The sequence below is a fragment of the Balaenoptera borealis genome (assembly GCF_965194805.1).
Source record: "Balaenoptera borealis genome assembly, chromosome: 3".
NCBI classification, from domain to species: Eukaryota; Metazoa; Chordata; class Mammalia; order Artiodactyla; family Balaenopteridae; genus Balaenoptera; species Balaenoptera borealis.
The window spans coordinates 146,887,599-146,904,370 of record NC_138866.1 but is presented as its reverse complement, the minus strand read 5'-3'; the positions used below and the strand labels follow the sequence as shown (position 1 = coordinate 146,904,370).

At 42.6% G+C, this 16,772-nt stretch overlaps 1 pseudogene across 1 annotated transcript; it reads right to left on the bottom strand.

The window, feature by feature from the left end:
* Nucleotides 1–2,398: 2,398 nt before the first annotated feature.
* On the bottom strand, nt 2,399–14,563 carry LOC309625877 (heterogeneous nuclear ribonucleoprotein K pseudogene; annotated as a pseudogene). The gene is made up of 4 exons (XR_014249439.1): nt 14,525–14,563; nt 11,633–14,335; nt 10,604–10,662; nt 2,399–4,036 (listed from the first exon to the last, which is right to left on the bottom strand). The product of XR_014249439.1 is annotated as a heterogeneous nuclear ribonucleoprotein K pseudogene (transcript).
* Nucleotides 14,564–16,772: the final 2,209 nt, after the last annotated feature.

Sequence of the window (16,772 nt, the reverse complement as noted above, 5' to 3'; positions counted from 1 at the left end):
CTAGAGCCTGCGAGCCACAACTACTGATCCCGTGTGCCACAACTACTGAAGCCCACATGCCTAGAGCCCGTGCTCCGCAACAAGAGAAGCCACTGCAATGAGAAGCCTGCGCACCACAATGAAGAGTAGCCCCTGCTCGCCTCAACTAGAGGAAGCCCACACGCAGCAACGAAGACCCAACACAGCCAAAAGTAATAATAATAATAAATAAAAATAAATAAATTTTTTAAATATTAAAATAAATAAATAAATGAGGCACAGAGAGGTTAAGTGACTTTCCCAAAGTCATATCATCTCCTTCACATACTCTCTACTATTTACTCATAAGGGTAAGAAGCAGAGTGGGAATTGCGTTTGTAGAATTGTACCCTAATTTCTGGGAGGGCTTTTTACTCTGAGATTGTCTGGAGGATGAGGCCATTTCTCTAGGCTTTCTGTGAACATGAGGGGTCTCTTCTCATGATCCTCAAGGGTTTTCAGTGGCTCTCTGTGTATTCAGTTCCCTGGACAAGCACACATGAGGAGCCAGAGGAGCCTGACATCTTGGTAAGACTGCTTAGCTCTCCTCTGACCACATGTGCGCCTCACTTAACCTCTTTGAGTCTTAGTGTCCTTATTTGCAAATTAGGAATAATACTACTACTCAGCTCATGGAGTTGCTATGAGGGTTAAATGAGATAATGCATGCAGAGTGCTTATACAGATTAAATGAATGTTCATTGTAATTATTAGATATGTTGTCTTCCCTATCGTCCATATCCACACACCAGAGTTACATTGCACGCAATGAATACAGGACAGATGGAAAGCGTCTGAGCTGCCTAACTCTTTCCTAATCCCACAAGAGACTGGGAAACCACTAAAGACCAAGGGAAGGCAGAGGTCACCAGACAGAACTGACCTTGAACAAACACTTGCAGGATGTTGGCCTGCTGTTGGGAATCATAAAAGACAAATGAAAAATGGGAGAGGGAGACAAAACAAACTAGTGAGGGGGATGTGCAATGGCCCCACCTAAACTACAGGTAAGGAACTGTAGGGTCAGAGAGTAGAGAAGACACTGTCCCCATCTATGGAGAACCAAAGGGGACAGGACAGCAAACTAGGCTGCATTTAAATTGTCCTCCAGTTGCAGAACTTGACGCTGAAGCAGGGCGCCCAGCATGGCTCACCCCCAGTCCTTTGCAGAGTCCCATTTTTAATCTGCTTTTACAACTACCTTTTCCTTCTTTCTTGAAAAAAGTTATGATTGTAATTATAATGACAAAATATTTTATACATACAAAATATTATTAAAATTGAACTATTTTAAAGAAAAATAATAGAATGAATATCTATATACTCATCACCCAGCTAAAAAATAACATATGACCAATGCCTTAGAAGCCACTGTGTGTCCCACCTTGATTCCACACCTCCTCCTCCTCATTATCCTGATTCTGGTTTATCCATTACCCTGATGTTCTGTATATTTGAACCACTTATACATGTTTCCTAAACAATACAGTATTTAGTTGCGCCTGCCTCTGAACTTTACCTCCTTTCTTTGTTTTCTTTTGATTTTTAAAGATTTTTTCATTCCATTGTTCCCACCTTCCTACTTGTTTGCAACTTACGTGCTTTATGTCTGTTCTTTTGGTGATTACCCTAGCTTCTTCTTTCTTCTTTTCACTGTGGTGAAATATACATAACGTTAAATTTACATTTAACATTTTAACCACTTTTAAGTGTACAATTCAGTGGTGTTAAGTGCACTCATGCTGCTGTGCAACCATCACCACCATCTATCTTCAGAGCTTCATTTTCCCAAAGTGAAACTCTGTACCCATTAAATAATAATGGATACATTATTATCTCCATTTTCCTCTCTCCCGGCCCCTGGAAACCACTATTCTATTTTCTGTTTGTAGCATTTTCTTTTCTTTTTTTAATATTTATTTATTTATTTTGTTGCACCATGTCTTAGTTGCAGCAGGTAGTCTCCTTTGTTGTGGCTCCAGGAGTCCTTAGTTGCGGCTTGCTGGCTATTTAGTTGCGGCACGTGGGCTCCTTAGGTGCAGCACACGGGCTCCTTAGTTGTGGCATGCATGTGGGATGTAGTTCCCTGACCAGGGATCGCACCCAGGCCCTCTGCATTGGGAGCACAGAGTCTTATCCACTGCGCCACCAGGGAAGTCCCTGTAGCGTCTTCTTTAACATGCATACCTAACATAGTGAAGTCTAAAGTTCAATCAGTATCTGTGCATTCTTTCCAAATACATAAGGATCTTAGAATTCTTTCATTCCAATCACACTCTTAATTTATTTGGTATTCTCATCCAGCACTGTAGCCTGTTTCCCTTGTCACACACACACAAATTTCACAGTATTTAATATTTTTATACAGACAATATGTGCTTAGTTTTATACACATATTTGTTAACATCTTTGCTCACCATTTCTTTTTTAATTTTATTTCAGTTCTTCTATCCAGGATATCTGAAGTACATTCTTTAAGTTTTCTTTAGTGAATTTTTTTTGGCAGCACACTCTGTTTTTATTTGTTTGAATGGCTTTATTTCACCTTTCTTCTTGAAAGAGAGTTTCACTAGGTATAGAATTACTGTAGGTCAACAGTTATTTTCTGTTAGCAAATTAAAGCTATTATTCCACCCGCTTTTGGTTCCCTTTGTTGCCATTGAGAAATTGGCCATAGTCTAATTCCTATTTCTTTGGGGGTGATCTGTGCTTTCTCTCCAGCTGCTTTTTAGACTCTCTTGCTCTCACTCTCGCTCTGTGTGTGTGTGCATGCACACACACACATGCACGTGTAACAGTCTTGCAGTGATGTACCTGAATTTGGGTTTCTTTTTATTCATTTGCCTAGGATTCATTGAGCTTCCTTGATCTGAGAATTAGTATGTTTCAACAATTCTAGAAAAATTTCAGCCACCATTTCTGCATATTTTTCTCTTCCCTACTCCCTCAATTATCTCCTTCTGGAACTCTAAGTTTACATATTTGAGACTTCTCAAATTGTCTTTCTGACCTGATTTTTGGTATTTCCTTCAGCTCTATCTTCTAGTTCACTAATCCTCTCTTCTACTATATCTAATCTCCTATTTGAAACAGAGGTTGGCAAACTATAGCCTGTATGCCAAATCTGGCACATGGCCCATCTTTGTATGGCCCTCAAGTTAAGAATGTTTTTTTAAAATGTTTTAATGTGTTGTAGAGAAAACCAAAAATATGTGACAGAGACCTATGTGGCCCACAAAGCCTAAAATACTTATTATCTTGCACTTTGAAGAAAAAGTTTGCTAACACCTGATTTAAACCATTTACTGTTGAAAAAATTTGTTTTGAATTATGGAAAATTTCAAACATTAAATATAGAGGAAAGAATTGTATAATAACCACCTATATTCTTGTGACCTAAATTCCATCATTTTAACATCTTGTCATACTTGTTTCATTTATATGTGTTTGTTGAACTATCTTAAAATAAATAACAGACATCATGATACTTCAATATTAAATACTTCAGCATGTATCTCTTTTTTAAAAGGCATTCTCCTAAATAACTCAATATCATTATCACACCCACGAAAAATAACAATAATCCCTTAATCCTGGCTAATACCCAGTGCATTAAAATTTCTCCAATTGACTCTAAAATACTTTTTATAGCTACATTTTCAAACTAGGATCCAGTCAAGGAACACACAATGCATTTGGTTATTTTATCTCTTATCTTTAATCTAGGATTGTTCCTCCCCTCCCTCACCTCACTTTTTTTTTTTTTTACATTGATTTTTGATGAAACCAAAGAATGATCTTGTACTATGTTCCACATTCTGGATTTGTCTATTTCTTCATGGTCATCCATTGAATATTTTATTTCAATTATTATAAATTGATTTGGTTCTTTTTCAAATCTGCTTCATCAGTGTTTATAGTGGTCTCAACGGTGGTGGAAATCCTATATAATAGTATTGTGATGTTCAGTGATGTCACACTGGTAGCTTGAAATCAGCCATGGTGGGAGTATTTACACCTGAAAATAAGCAGATGCTACAAATGAAGGCTTGGTTTAATGCTTTATTGTCTAGCCTTAAGAAACTGATGGAAAATGTTAATAATTTAAACTTAAAAGTGTGTTGTGTCTGTAGCCATTACATTGAGAATAGCACAGAAAAACTGAGGAAATATTCTTCCACTATTCAAAATTATTATTTGATTTAGCAAAGAAGTAGCTTATATTACTGACTAAAGAAGGAAGTGCCAATGTATGTCTTTGTTGTTTCATTTTATCTTCCTCCTTAACATAAATAAAAGTGTTAGCCAACATTCACGTTAGAACTGCAGTGAATTGCAACCATAGGTTGGCTATGGATACAAGAGTTTGGCAAAAATCATCAAGTGTTTTGTGTGAATCAATTTTCTATGTAGAATTTACAATAAGGAGTATTGTATATTTTATTATTATTTGTAAATTGGTGCCATACATCCTTTATGTCAGTAAAATTTATGTACATATATCTGCATGCATTTTTCCCATATCACTGGGTGGAACCTGAGATTTGTCTTTGATCTCTCACCTGGGGAGCCATCAAAGTACAAGCTCACAGTCTCCAGTGTCCAGCAGAAAGCCGCAGAGTACCAGCTGGCCTTGGGGCTCCTTTACCCCCAGTTTTGAGATCTGTGCATTACTCATTTTTGTGTCAGTTCAGTGATACATTTTAAAAGATATTTTGGGGACTTCCCTGGCTGTCCAGTGGTTAAGATTCCACGCTTCTACTGCAGGGGGCATGGGTTTGATCCCTGGTTGGGGAACTAAGATCCTGCATGCTGCATGGCACAGCCAAAAAATTAAAAAATAATAAATAAAAGACATTTTGTTTAATATTTTATTCAGTATTCAGTTTTTTCATTTTCTCATTGGGAGAATCATTCAGGTATCTAACCTACCACACTCACGGTTTCCAATGACTTGCAGGCACAGGGGGCTTGGCTAAACTGTAAGAGCCAGGGCTTTGTTTATTCATTTCACCTGTCCACTCTACAAGGCTGCAGACTCAGCCATCTCAGTATGTGCAGCAAATTAGTGCGTAATACCTGATTGCTGTGCCGTTTCCTGTCTTCTCAAGGAAAATGTTTGGATTTAGGTTGTGATGTTTGGGGTGGTTCTATTGTTCTGAGCTTGTTTTTATGTGTTTTCATTTGTGAATGTTACAGGTGGCTTTGGCTTGGGTGTGAATTATCATCATTGTCATCATCATCATAATTATCATCATCATTTTGGTTCTGCCCCAGTCCTGCTCTTTTTGGGCAGAGCAACATTCCATAGAAGAGGAGCTGTTCATTTTAATTGGCATCCTTGGCTGATCTGCAGCAGCTGGGCCCCTGTCTTAGTCTGCTTGGGCCATAACAAAATACCACAGACTGGGTGGCTTAAACAGCAGAAATTTATTTCTCACAGTTCTGGAGCCTGGGAAGACCAAGATCAAGGTGCCAGCCAATTCAGTTCCTGGTGCAGGCTCTCTTCCTGATTTGCAGATGGCCACCTCCTCACTGTGCCCTCACATGGCAGAGAAAGAGAACAAGCTCTCTGATGTTTCCTCTTATGAGGACACTAATCCTATTGGATCAGGGTGCCACCCTTATGACCTCATTTAACCTTAATTACTTCCTTACTCTAAATATAGCCACCTGGGAGTTAGGGCTTAAACATATGAATTTGGAGGGGGTACACAGTTCAGTCCATAGCAGTCTTGCTGACCAGGAGGCCCAGTATGAGCTATAAAGTCAGACAGACTCAAGTTCAAAGCCCAGTTCTGCTACTTACTAACTTTGTAAAATATTTCATCTTTCTGGGAATTCCCTGGTGGTCCAGTGGTTAGGACTCAGCGCTCTCACTGCTGTGGCCTGGGTTCAGTCCCTGGTTGGGGAATTAAAGATCCTGCAAGCCAGGTGGCAGGGCCAAAAAAAAAAAAAAAAATCATCTTTCTGACCCTCAGTTCGCTATTCTGGAAAGTAAAAACAGTAAGTTCCATTTCAGAGGAGTAAGTTCCACTTCCAATGTTGTAATTATTACATTAGAAAATGTATAGAAAGTAGCTAGCACAGTGGTGCCTGACATGGGGCTCAGTGTGAAGTTTCCTAGATGATGCCACTCAAAGTGTGGTCCTTGGACCAGCAGCACCTGAGATCATGACAGACATGCAGAATGTCAGGCCCCATCCCAGACCTGCCAGATCAGGGTCTGCATCTTAACACCATCCCCAGTGATTTGAATGCACATTGAAGTTTGAGAAGTACTGAAGTAAATGGTATGACTTGGCCCAGCTTGGCCATGAGGCATATTGGGAATGCAGTGTCATAATTCAGCGGGGGAGAGAGCCAGAGCCAGGCAGCCCTGAGAATTGAAGGGAAGGGAGGGGAACCTGAAGAATTGGGACTGCTGAGAGCTGACACCAGGCCAAGCTCCCGCCATCCACTTGCACTGCCTAGAGGGGCAATACCAGGCAAGGTCCCCACTGTGCTGCTCTCCAAGGGGTCTTTTTTTTTTGGCCTCACCATGCAGCATGCAGGATCTTGCTGCCCAGGGATCGAACCCATGCCCCCAGCATTGGGAGCATGGAGTCTTAACCACTAGACCACCAGGGAAGTCCCTCCAAGGGGTCTTACTGGTCGGTTGTGTCAGTGGTTACTGGTGACTATAAAAGGCTCATCCTCAGTCAGTTCTTCTCTTGTCTGAACGCTTAGCTGTTGACAGAATCTGCCATTTTACTCTCATCTCTGGGACTTTGTACCTTTCTTCCCCATCCTTTTTCCCCTGACTCATTCCTGCTCCTTCCTGAAAACTCAGCTTGAAGGCCACCTTTTCCAGGAAGCTGTCTCTGCCCCTCCTTAACTAACTGCTCCCTTCCCAGCCTGTCTTCCCCACACTCATGTATCACATGCTTTAGGGATGCTGTGCACCTGCCTGCCTTTCCCTCTAGTTCCTTGGAAAAGTCTAGAGAGTTGTGAGGTTAGGAGGGCATGCTCAGGATTGAACGCTGGCTGTGCCACTTCCCAGCTCTGTGAATTTGAACAAGTCTCTGAATTTCTAGGAGCTTCACTTTCCTCATTGGTAAAATGGAGGCACAGATCTTTTGAGAATTAAATAAGGTAAGAGGTGAATGGCATGTGAGACTTTGCGCTACAACACAGGTGTGCAAGAAACACCACACTTCCTTATTTTCTTTAAATCAGCTTAAGTCTGACTCCAATAGGCTGGAGGGGAATTCAATTTCAGTTCTTACTGGGGCTTTCCTCCTCTCTCTCTTTCTCTGTTCACACATGAAAACTTTCATGATGTATGGAGAATGGGAGAAGGGCCCTAGATCTTGAGTCCCACCCTGGACATCAGAGATTTGCATACTTGTGTATGTAGGATAGTGGTCGTGGTTAAAGGAGAGTTCAAGAGTCGGTCCAGCCTCCACCCCACAACAGCTGTGTTGCTATGATAAATTCACTTGACCTCTCTGACCCTCAGTTGCTTCATTCTTAAAGTGAGTGTTGTTCTAAGGACTCAAGCCAGTCCATAGAAAGCACTTAGCATAGAGTAAATATAAAGCATGTGGCACCCGGAAATAGTTAATTCAATAAAAGTTAACCATTATTATTATAATGTACAATGTATTTATTATTGATCTTGTAGTCAGCCATCTTGCTAAATTCTCTTATTATTTCTAACAACTTGTTTGTAGATTCATCTTTTGGCTTTCCATGCAGACAGTCGCATAATTTGCAAGGATAGTTTTATTTCCTCCTCTCCAATCCTTATCCTTCCATTCGTTTTATGACCTGACTGTGACCTCTGGAATAATGCTAAATAGAAAGGATGATAGAGGGCCTTGTCCTCATCTGAATTTTAAAAAGGATGCTTCCTATTTTCCCCACTAAGAATGATGTTTCCTATAGCTTTTCAGTAAATTAAGGTAATCGGTGTATTTACGTTCTTTGTTGTCTATTTGCTGACCTTCTCTCTCCAGTGGCCTTTCGACCCTTGATGACAGGGACTGTATGTGCCATGAATCAAGACAATTCCCACAGGGTTTAGTTTACTGGTGGCCTGTCATTAGCCACGGCTCTGGGCTTCCTGCCCCATTTGAGGCTGCACTGGAGTCCAGCCTTCAGCCTGCACCACTAGCCCTCTTTCCCATTGCTGGTTGATTACAAGCGTTTCGTGGGAAACCTTTTAAATAGAGAAAACCTCCATCCACCTCCTGTGTTTCTCCTTTCCTCTCACACTACTACCACACTCACAATACTTCTGACACAAGTGGTGTGGGTTTTTTCCCCCAACAAGCAATTCTCTGTGACACCAGCTGGGTGTCCTACAATTTAACTCAATTCTGACACTATCTACCTGGAGAGAGTGTCAGATCCCATAGGTTAAGGGCTCAGTCCCATGAGACTGCCCCCCACTTCAGATGCCAATGGCACATAGTAGGTCCCCAAGTTATGCACAACTTCTGTCCAACTTGGCTACAAATCAAAAGTTCCCATAACCTCCTCCCCCTTGGATCTGATTATTTGCTAGAGCAGCTCACAGAACTCAGGGAAACACTTACGTTTCCCAGTTTATTAAAGGCTATGATAAAGGATGCAGATAAACAGCCAGATGAAGAGATACACAGGGCGAGGCCTGGAAGGGTCCTGAGCACTTTCTTTGGGTTTTTTGTGTTGTTGTTGTTGTTTTAATTTTTATTGGAGTATAGTTGCTTTACAATGTTGTGTTAATTTCTGCTGTATAGCAAAGTGAATCAGTTATATGTATACATATATCCACTCTTTTTTGGATTTCCTTCCCATTTATGTCACTACAGAGCATTAAGTAGAGTTCCCTGGAGCACAGGATTTTCCCTCCCTGTGGAGCTGGAGCATGTCAGCCTCCCAGGACATGGATGTGTTTACCAACCTGCAAGCTCCCTAAACCCCACACTACTGGGATTCTATGGAGGCTTCCTCACATGGGCATGATCAATTATTGACTCCCTTTCCAGCCCCTCTCCCCTCTCTAGAGAATGGGGAGCATAGCTGAAAATTCCAAGCTTCTAATCATGGCTTGATCTTTCTGGTGACCAGCCCCCATCAAGAGCCCACCCAGAGTCAACTCACTAGAACAAAAGACACTCCTATCACCCAGAAAATTCCAAGGGATTTAGGAGCCATGTGTCAGGGACAGGTCAAAGACCAAATATTAGAACAAAAGATGCTCCTAATGCTCTTATCACTTTTTTACAAGGGTGTTTTTTGTTTGTTTGTTTGTTTTACACTCAGGTTGCCCTGTGTCAGGAGCTGGAACAGAGACCAATGTACCTTGCTTTTTCGCATCCAGGATAACCAAAGGGGATCAGGTGCTGGCTAACCTCTTCCTTGGACCCTGGCTCCTAATCTCAAGGCAAACAAGGCCCCAAATCAAATCCATCCCAGAGGAATGACCCAGAGGACCATTGGCATCTTTCCCAGATTCTTATTTAAGATCTTTTCCTTTTCCTGGGAGCTCCAACAAGCGGGGTTCCGGGTGGGGCCTGGTGACCCTCTGTGGAGTCCAGCTTACACTGCAGATAATAAACAACCCCCTTCTCTCCTTCTTTCGACCCTGAGGCCCTTCCCCACTCTGCATTCCTCCCCTCTCTGACTCCCTGTCCATCAAGGCCTGGCCTTGAAGTCTCACAGTTTGTTCTTTACCCTGCATACCTATCAGCATCTCTCTATAATTGTCAGGGGTCAGGCAGACGCTTCCTCTCCCTAGAAGTGAAGGAGGCTGTCCTCTCAGGCCATTTGGCTGAGCCAGCACCTTGTCACACACAGATGGATCCACTTTAGACCTGCTTGTAGGGGGGACCACCAGGCCTGCTCAGACCTCCAATCCTACACGTGATTCCTACTTTTCTGCAACTCTCCTGCTTTCTCACAACTCCGTGTATCTGACCTCCCTAATTAGTACATAGGGAGAAATATACTTATCTGTACTTCATAGACAGATATATGCTTAATAAAGAAACTGAACCCCTGCTGGGTTCCGCGGGGTCCACAGTGAGCACCTGATTCCCAGGTAAGAGGTCTGGGGCCTGGAGGACCATTGGTAGAGGCAGGGCCTTGGGGACTTGCACTTTTGCGAGCCCTGCCTTACATTATGTAGAGCATATTAAAATGCCTCCACATTTCACATTAAATATAAATTTGCCCTAAAATCATTTGAAATGACGTGGGGACATTTCTTTCTCTTCTTTCTGCTACAAAAATATATTGTAAAATTTTATTACATTTTTCATAAATAAAATAAAGAATAATATAATAAAAACCTGTGGTACTCACCACCAGCTTAAGCAATAAAATGTTCCCAGGATAGTTGAAATATCCTGTGTACCTCTCTCTGATACCCTCCCCTCCCTACAGAGGAAACTACCATCCTGAATTTTGAGTGTATTGTTCCCATTGATTTCCTTAAACTTTATATATATTTCTGAAACAGATTGAAAATGTTTGCATTTTCAGCTCTATCACAGTGATTTACGAAAATAATTTTTACAATTTTGCATTTGAAGTTATCTGGTTACGAGTTACTTACATTCCGATTGGTTCTGATTCTTAGTCGTCATCACTTAGATTCTTGTAGAATGAGAAAATCTAACATATAAATGGATTTCAAATGTTATTAAATGTTTGCAAAGACAGTTAAGGAAGTTAAAATAATCGTGTTTTGTAGACACTTCACAAGGCATTCACTAGTTTTGGTTTTGCACTTTTCCTTTCATATTTTGAGGCCAAACATTTTTTTCCCAGGTGATATAAATGTTTCTATTGATAGGAAAACCTCCTAGGCCTAGCACTTGTCCAGAGCCTCTGAGGGGTACAACAGGATGGCTGTGCCCACCACAGACTAAGAGCAGCGGCAAAATTAAGCTGACACTTTGGAGCACCCACTGAGCCAGGCCCCCCTGTCCTAAGCCTTTCACATCTGCCTATGAATTCACTTACTCCTATCGGGTAGATGCTACAGCCACCCCACGTCCTATTAGAGGAAATAGGCACCAGGCAGTCCTGTGCCAGGTGGAAAGGGGCGGAGCTGGGATTTGAACCCAGGAAGCTGCCACCCTTCCTCCTGCTGCCTTCCATTTTCTGAGCCCCACCTGTACCGTACATGAACGTGTATTTTCTCAGAATCCTCTCAAGGACCAGGCATTGTTATCCCCATTTTATGAGGGAACCTGGCTCAGAGACTTGCTCCGGCTCACGCGGTTGAAAGAGGTGGCAGATTTGTGATTTGAATCTGCGCCTGCGTGTGTGATTTTCGGGACACCGCACCGCTGCCCCCTCCCAACCTTGCCGCTTGGCAGCCAGGCCGAGTTCCCTCCTGCCCACACCTCCTCCCTCAACTCACCCCTTTAGGGGAGGGAAGGATCTGCAGGTGTTAGGGGTGGGTGAAGAGGGGCACCGACCTAACTCACCCTCACCCGGATTCCAGGCCTCTGTCAGCCCAGGGCCTCTGCAGTAGGGAGGGGGCTATTTATCTGCAAGTCCTGGCACCGTGCCTCTTCCTCCCCTCCCCACCAGCTCCCCCTCCCCACCCCCCCTTCTCTCCCCACCCGCCTCCTACCCAGGGTGGTGAGTAGGTGGTTAGAAGCAGGCCTCACTGCTTTCTGCTTTCCACGTGATAGTCTCAGCTGGCTGGCTCCCCTCCCCCTGCAGATCTCCTTTATCTTGAGCCATCAGAATCTCTCTGGAGAGCACCCTCCCCTCCCCCAAGGTCACCTCCCGGGGGTTTGGCTCTTGCTCACTGAACAGGCCCCCTTCTGCCTGGAAATGGGGGATGGTTTTAAAGAGCCAGATCCTTCCCTGGCGTCTTCTACTTTCCACCCCAGGGAATAGAGTCAGAGTGAAGGTGGGGCAGGGGAGGGAAGGACCATGGCTTGGAACCAGAAGACTAGGGTTTTGTCTCTGGGTCTGTGCCTCATTTGTTGTATGACCTTGGACTAGTCGCATCCTCTTTCTGGGCCTCAGTTTCCTCAACTAGAGAGTGTGGCTGGACCAGATGCTCTCCAAGAGCCTTTTCTTCTAGAAGTGTATGACTAAATGTATACCCTGCCCTGCAACATTGGATATGTGACAGGTATATATACATATAATTTTTTTTTCTTTAATTAGCCATACAAGCAAACCTGTCTCCTGCTATTTCAGGAAGAAGTCTCACTGACTGTTCAGCCCAGAGAGGAAAGAGAAAACCAAGGTGAAACTAATACCTAGGGGAGAGAGGAGGAACTCTCAGGCTGAAGCAGGAAGGGAGAGGGAATTCCAGGGTACAATTTTGGAAGTACACTAGAATCAGAGATGGAGTTTTTTGTTTGTTTGTTTGTTTTTTAATATTTATTTATTTATTTGGCTGTGTTGGGTCTTAGTTGCGGCACGTGGGATCTTTGTCATGGCACGCAGGCATCTCTCTAGTTGTGGCACATGGGCTTAGTTGCCCCAGCATGTGGGATCTTAGTTTCCCAACCAGGGATCAAACCCGTGTCCCCTGCAGTGGAAGGCAGATTCTTTTTTTTTTTTTTTTTAGGTTCACTAAATTATTTTAAAAATCATAAAACGTTTCTTACAAAAAAGCATTACATTCTGCACACTGCTCTGAATAGATGCCAGGGACATATGGACTATTGTTACTTTTCCTCCCTGTCCCACACCCCCAGATGTTACAGTGACCACAAAGCAAAGTGTTCACAGTAATTACATGGGGGGACTTTTTTTAAACCACCAACAATGAACAAAAATTAAAATTCACTCTGCTGCTGTTTCAAAATTTCAATGTTAGTTTTTGCACACCCTCCCCCAACCCCCAACCCTGTTTGTAAGGAACTAAAACATTTCATCTGGTGAACAGCAAAGATTTCACTACACCTCAAATGCAGAACACCTACGAGGTAGAGGAATGTTGGCTTTTTAAACAGAAGCAGATTAAAAAAAAAAAAAAATGCAGGACTCCTTCAGTTCTTCACTAGTCTTAGAAAAATTTTCCAGAATACTGCTTCACAGTGTTCTGCAGCAAATACTGTGCATTCTGTATCTGGTCCTGTGTTCCTGTAATGGTAATGATCTGATCTTCGGACCCCTCTAAAGGCTCATCAATTTTGATTGAAGCTCCTGACTCATGACGGAGTTTAATCCGCTGACCACCTTTGCCAATAATCGATCCAGCCAAATCTTTGGGAATAGTTACTTGTGTAGTAATAATAGGTCCGCCAAGATCACCATATGAGCCACGACCCCCAGCATAGGAATAATCACATCCAGAGCCACCCTGTGGTTCATAAGCCATCTGCCACTCTGATGGGCTCCATGCATCTATTGCAGAGTCCCAGGTTTCATCAGCACTGAAACCAACCATGCCATCATAACGGTCTCCAGGTCTCCCTCTTCTGTCAGAGGCCATTAGATCTCCTCCTCTAGGTGGTGGTGGAGGAAGAGGAAGATTCCGAGGTCTGCTACCACCCCAGCCACCTCGTCCAGGAGGAGGTGGAGGAGGTCCTCGACGAGGGCTCATATCATCATAATCTCTTCCAGATGGAGGCATGGGACGCCCACCCCAACCAGGAGGCATTCTGTCAAAACCACCTCTTCCCCGCATGGGAAATCCCACGGGATATCCATGGCGGTCATCGACCATCATTGTAAAACCACCATAATCATAGGTTTCATCATACAAATTGGGATCATAAGGCTGAGCACGTCCCTTGATGGGAGACTCTAATATAAGATCAAGGGTGATCTTTATGCACTCTACACCCCTATCAGGTTTTCCTCCGATAAGAACGAATCTGTCAGTGGATTGAGGACAACATTCCTGGAAAAGCTTGATTGTTGTCTGAGTGCTCTCTTGAAGTTCTTTGATTTTAACACCTTTGATGCCAATAATTCCTCCAGCCAGACTCTGGTGAATCAACAGTCTCAACTCGCAGTCAAAGTCGCTTCCTTTATAGTGTTAGTAATTTAAGCATTCCACAGCATCAGATTCGAGCGGGAGCTGGCTGGTTGCAGTGGGTGATGGCAACTGCAGGCCCTCTTCCAAGGTAGGGATGATTTTCTTCAGAATTTCTCCAATTGTTTCAATATTAGCACTGTTATTCAGTATGCGCTCGGGGCCACTGCTGTCTGGGACTGAAACATTGGCATTGTGGTCTGTAAGGAGAGCCTTAATATTCTTGCCTCCTTTTCCACTCACTGCCCCAGCATTCTAGCTCTGCAGCAGAATGCATAATTCAACCATCTCGTCAGTGTTTCTAGATCTTTTAAAAGCTTGTTCCTCTTCCTATCTTCCTATTTAAGTCACAGGCAGGATAGGGGATTATGAGATCTTTTTCTTCAAATACCAGGGATGCTTCAGATGGGCCCCACATGAAAACAGAGGTCATGTTAGCTGTTACTTCAAAGGCATCACTCTGTACAAGTGGCACCTGGAAGGTTCACCTCCCTACAGACTGCTGCCTTTTGGACTTACCACCTGGAGTGTTCCCGTTCCCTGTCCTGATTCTGACATTCTAACCTCATCCTTCCTGACTCCCTTTTCCTTTCCCTTCTCTTCACTTCCCTTGCTGTCAGGTCCTGTCCAACCGCCAGAAAACACTTCCTTCTAGAGCACTTCATGGATTCCCCTTTCATGATTTTAGTGCCCATTTCCCTCTACTGTTCAACATGTTCTATGCCAACTGAGGATAGTGCTCATTTAATTAATTTTAGTTTGTTTTTTACTTATTTGTATTAGGTCAGACAGGTCTTAAATCAGTTTAAGATTATTGGAGAACCCAAGCTCTATGTTGTGTTCGAGTTTGAATCTGCTAGAGCCACTTTTTTTTTTTTTTAACTTGCACAGCCAGTAAAAGGAGGAGATACACCCAGGGGTCTGAGATTTTTCTAACAGAAGGGCCTGTAGTTAGTTCATTAATAGCCTAAGTTAGCAAATTCCAGTTCCTTCAACAAACATTTTATATATTAAATGAATAATATATTGTTTCCAGGGCTTCCCCAGTGTGGAGACTCTGTAGTTAACACTAAATAACCATCTCAAGAGGAACTCTGTATTAGTTTGCTCAGGAGTAAATGAGACAGAGGTTAAAATGTAAATAGGAGCTTTCTGCCACCTGTCTGGTGTCTTGATTCCTTTTGCTCTAGAGATCCCTGGAATTTAAATATTCTTCCATCCCCTTTCGCTTTCCTTTACTAAAATTCAAAGTAATTGACATAACAGTACTCTTCCCTGTAGTGTCTTTTCATCTTAATCAAACCTAAATCAAAGTGATTCTTTTTAGATATATAATTCCTATTTCCACATAGGGATACATGAAATGCAGCAAGATTATATAAATAAAAAGTAAAGTTTTCCCCTTGATGGGGAAAACAAGGATAAGAACATAAAATTAAATGAGGAATAAGACTACAATTAAAAACAAACAAGCAAACAAAAAAACCCACTATGTAGTTCTATATTTTTGCTACAAGTGCTTGTGTATTGGGTTTCCTGGCAGGCAAGGGGAAAAGGGACAACTAGTTAGTTACATACTTCATAGTGTCCGTGTGGTAAAAAATGAATCCACGGCTTAGGAGAGGCACAGCTAAAAGACCAAAATGACCCTGTGTAAAGTAGGGAGCCACCCCTTCAAAACCAGCTTTGCAATAGACTTGGTGCCGAGTTTTGCATAGCATTTTTTTCACGAAGCACAGCAGAGTAAAGGTAACTCTGCAGGAAGTGGTGTGTTAACCCTGGTATTCATCCCCTGTTGGTCTGGTTTAAGCTTGGGTTAATTTTAAAATATCTGGATTGGATCATCTGGTTGACCTTTAAAGAGAGTTGTATTACCAGAAAAAAAGGTCTATCAGTTAGGATCCTGAGAGTGGCAAGCAACAGAAACTCCAGCCCTACTGGCTAAAACAAAATGTTTCTGGGTTCCTGGGACCAAAAAGATCAGCAGTAGTTTTAACATCAGACAAGGGCTTACCTAAGACTTAAGTGCTCTGAACAGGCCTGGTTTCTTTCTCTACATTTCTCAGGATCACTTCCTGGGTGTTGGCTCCATGCTCAGACAGATCAAACAGCTCTCAGAACTGACAGCACTGAGAGTAACAGTGTGCTGTTACATTGATACAAATAGTTATAATGTTGGAAAATTTCTATGCTCACTGGTAAATAGCCACCATCCCAAGCTATCTGAGTAACCCCTAGTGTGATGGTTAATTTTATGTTCAACTTAACTGGACCAAGGGGTGCCCAGGTTAAACATTATTTATGGATGTTTCCAGATGAGATTAGCATTTAAATGGTGGACCCAATGTGGGTGGGCATCATCCAATCCATTGAAGGCCTAAATAGAGCAAAAAGATGGCAGAAGGAGGAATTCAACCCTTTTGTTTCCTACTTGCCTGCTTGAGCTAGGACATCAGTTTTCTCCTGCTCTTGGACTGGAATTTATACCACAGTAAGTCCCCTACATATGAACGACTTCCATCCCAAGAGTGTGTCCGTAAGTCCAATTTGTTCGTAAATCCAACAAAGTTAGCCTAGGTACCTGACTTTTACAGATAATGTCAGAGACACATGAACTAACTTACGTGATTGGACATGCGAACACATGTTCTCATCTTTGAAAGTTTGCAACTTGAAGGTTCGTATGTAGGGGACTTACTGTATTGGCTCTCTCATTCTCAGTACTTGGGACTCAGACTAGAATTACACCACTGGCTTTCCTGGGTCT